Source organism: Staurois parvus, unplaced genomic scaffold (genome assembly GCF_062004578.1).
Source record: "Staurois parvus isolate SC_StPar_1 unplaced genomic scaffold, SC_StPar_1.0 ptg000758l, whole genome shotgun sequence".
Classification (NCBI taxonomy): Eukaryota; Metazoa; Chordata; class Amphibia; order Anura; family Ranidae; genus Staurois; species Staurois parvus.
This window is the reverse complement of record NW_028318554.1, coordinates 162,388-166,518: the sequence shown is the minus strand read 5'-3', so window position 1 is coordinate 166,518 and position 4,131 is coordinate 162,388.

Genomic DNA, 4,131 nt, shown 5'->3' with positions numbered 1-4,131 from the left:
CCCATCAGACTGCTGGGAGGAAGGACAACTTCCGCTTCTGATCGTCTAGGCCAAGGGTAGGCAACCTGTGGCTCTCTAGCTGTTGTGGAATTACATTTCCCATGAGGCATTACAAAGATTACAAAACTGACAGTTACAGCTATGACTTGCAGAGGCATGATGGAACTTGTAGTCCTGCGGCTCCCAGGTTGCCTACCCCTGGCCTAGGCAATCGCAGCGGAAGTGGGAGCGGGTACCTGTCAAATTTGGGTACCCTCTCCCCAAAGGACCCAATCCTTAATGGGCAGCGGGGGACAAAGCATTAAAGCGGACCTTCTCCTTTTGGGTGGAGCTCCTCTTTAAGCTGGCCATACACTAGTGGATTTTTTGAACAAATGTTCGTATGAATATTCATAAGAATATACTTTGTACAAAGAAATAGGATACTTCAATCTTCCTGAGCTTGGGGAGTGGGCCCAATGGCATTAGAGGCTATAGTCAAACACTTGGCCTTCATGGGGTGCACTTGCCTTGCTGCCCTCACAAGACTGGGGAGGTCTAGGAACTCTGCAGTAATGATGAACAAAGGGCGCACCGGCCCAGTGAATCAACCTTTAAAATAGTGGATTCATTGTAAAAAGGTAAGTATTATACTCACAAAGTCATAAAAAGTGCAAATACACCTCATCTGAGGAAGAGGATAAGTCCTCGAAACGCGTCAGCCTCTAGATGTCTTATCGTTTCTGTACACCTTGATGCTGTGCGGACTGTTTGTGCCGTACCAATGAGATGTATTTGCACTTTTTATGACTTTGTGAGTATAATACTTACCTTTTTATAAAAAAAAATTCTCTCCTGATCCCCCGAGAGGCAATCGGATATTCCCTGGATCAACTTTACCTATAAATGTTATATCCAGTTATTTTCTGTGTATCCAAGAAACAAATGTTCATTATAGTATTAAAAAAAAAAAAAAAAAAATTAAATTCTGAACCATTTCATTTCATTGTGGCCTGCAACAGGTTACCAAATCACTTAAGTGGCCCTCGCTCTTCAACAGGTTGAGCACCCCTAGAAATTCATTTGTTTGAGACAGAATCTCGATCCTGCTCGTTTGAATTTTCTTGTTATGAAGCTCAAAAATGAATGAATGATTTCTATATTCTACTAGTTCGTCCTTTTTTTTATTAGGGTGCCTTCTGGGTTCTTCAGGGGTCCTTTGGCAAAATGCCTAAAAATTGTATCAATTTGGCCAAAAATTGTCAAAAAGCCAGCAAGTGGATCAAACCTGCCTTTTTCTTACACAAAAAGTTTTTTTTTGTGGGTTGGAATGCAACTTTGGGCACCATATAGGCCAGCCGCTGGCATCCCAACAACTGATGCTGTCATTGGTCGATAAGGAGGAGAGTGGGATTCTTTATCCTTGTTTGCCCTTTCCCTCCCTCTCTCCATCAGCACTGAGGTCACTTTAGCTGGGTGAGGGAGAGAAACATTGGAATACTAGTCAGTACCAGTGTACAAAGATCAACCACTTCAGTTCTGGAAGGTTTTACCCCCTTCATGACCAGGCCATTTTTTGCTATTCGGTACTGTGCTACTGGTTATTGCGCGGTCATGCGATACTGCACTCAAATAACATTTTTATAATTTTTTTCACAAAAATAGAGCTTTCTTTAGGTGGTATTTGATCACCACTGGGTTTTTAATTATATAAACGAAAAAAGTATGACATTTTAAAAAAATAAATTTTCTGTTATAAAACATAAACAAAAAAAATCTAATTCCTTCATAAATGTAGGTATGTATTCTGCTCTGATTGGTTTGCATGAAAGTTATAGAGTCCACAAACTATGGGATATACACTGCTCAAAAAATTAAAGGAACTCAGTTTAATCAGAGTCTAGCATCAAGTCAGTGAAACTCCTGGGATATTGATCTGGTCAGGTAAGTAGCAGAGGGGGTTGTTCATCAGTTTCAGCTGCTTTGGTGTTAATGAAATTAATAACAGGTGCACTAGATGGGCAACAATGAGATGACCCCCAAAACAGGAATGGTTTTACAGGTGAAGGCCAATTACATTTTTTTCCCTACTCATCCTTTCTGTTTTTCACTAGTTTTGCATTTGGCTAGGGTCAGTGTCACTACTGGTAGTATGAGGCCATACCTGGACCCTACAGAGGTGGCACAGACAGTCCAAGTCCTCCAGGATGGCACATAAACACGTGCCATTGCCAGAGGTTTCCTTTGTCTCCCAGCACAGTCTCAAGAGCATGGAGGAGATTCCAGGAGACAGGCAGTTACTCTAGGAGAGCTGGACAGAGCCGTAGAAGGTCCTTAACCAATCAGCAGGACCGGTATCTACTCCTTTGTGCAAGGAGGAACAGAACGAGCCCTGCCAGAGCCCTACAAATGACCTCCAACAGGCCACTGGTGTGAATGTCTCTGACCAATCAGAAACAGACTTCATGAGGGTGGCCTGAGGGCCTGACATCCTCTAGTGCAGTGTTTCTCAACCTTTTTTCAATCAAAGCACCCTTTAAAATTATGGACAGTCTTGAGGCACCCCATTCTAAAATGTGAAAACTATTCTAATAGCTTTATATAACACACCAACATCCATAATGTAGGACACCCAACATTAGAGGTGATTTATTCTTCCAAAGCAAATACACTTTCGCGTACTGACTAGTATTCTAATGTTTCTCTTCTCCCTCAGTTTTTCTTCATCACTGAGCTAATGTGACCCCAGCACTGATGGAGAAGGGCAGGGGAGGGTTGAACTAGGATGCTGTGCAGGCAGCTGACATCCACCTTATCAACTGATGATGTCATTGGTTGTCAGGATGCTGGCGGCTAGAAAGTCTTAATGGTGCACAATGTGGCTTTGTGTAACTAAAAGGCCGGCTTGTTCCACCCACTGACTTTTATACAAGTTTTAGGCAGTTTTTAGACATTTTGCCAAGGCACTCCTGAAGAAACCTCAAGGCGCCCTGGTTGAGGAAGGCTGCTCTAGTGGGCTCTGTGCTCACTGCCCGGCACCATAGAGCTGGATTGGCATTTTCCATTGAACACCAGAATTGGCAGGTCCACCACTGACACCCTGTGCTTTTCACAGATGAGAGCAGGTTCACCCTGAGCACATGTGAAAGATGTGAAAGGGTCTGGAGAAGCCGTGGAGAACGTTCTGCTGCCTGTAACATGGTTCAACATGACCGTTTAGGAGGTGGGTCAGTGATGGTCTGGGGAGGCATATCCATGGAGGGCGCACAGACCTCTACAGGCTAGGCAATGGCACCCTGACTGCCATTAGGTATCGGGATGAAATCCTTGGACCCATTGTCAGACCCTACACTGGTGCAGTGGGTCCTGGGTTCCTCCTGGTGCAGTGGGTCCTGGGTTCCTCCTGGTGCAGTGGGTCCTGGGTTCCTCCTGGTGCAGTGGGTCCTGGGTTCCTCCTGTTGCACGGCAATACCCAGCCTCATGTGGCGAGAGTATGCAGGCAGTTCCTGGAGGATGAAGGAATTGATACCATTGAATGGCCCCCACGCTCACCTGACCTAAATCCAATAGAACACCTCTGGGATATCACGTTTCGGTCCATCCGACGCCACCAGGTTGCACTTCAGACTGTCCAGGAGCTCAGTGATACTCTGGTCCAGATCTGGGAGGAAATCCCCCAGGACACCATCCGTCATCTCATTAGGAGCCTCCCCCGACGTTGTCAGGCATACATACAAGCACGTGGGGGCCATACAAACTACTGAGGACCATTCTGAGTTGCTGCAATGACATTTCAGCAAAATGGACTCGCCTGCTGCATCATTTTTTCACTTTGATTTTCGGGGTATCTTTGAATTCAGTCCTCTGTAGGTCGATAATTTTCATTTCCATCAAACGATGGGGCATCCTTACGTTCCTAGCACATTACCCCATCCATATCAGTATAGAGATCCAGCAGGAGATTTTTTCCCCTTTGAGATCTGATGTGTTTTCAAAGTGTTCCTTTCATTTTTTTGAGCCGTGTTAATTTGAAAATTGATCAGTTCTGAAGTAATGACAGCCTATCTAATTTTTTTAGGCCCTTAAAATGTCAAGACAGTACAAATACCCTCCAAATATTCCCCTTTTGAAAGTAGACAGTCTATGGTATTT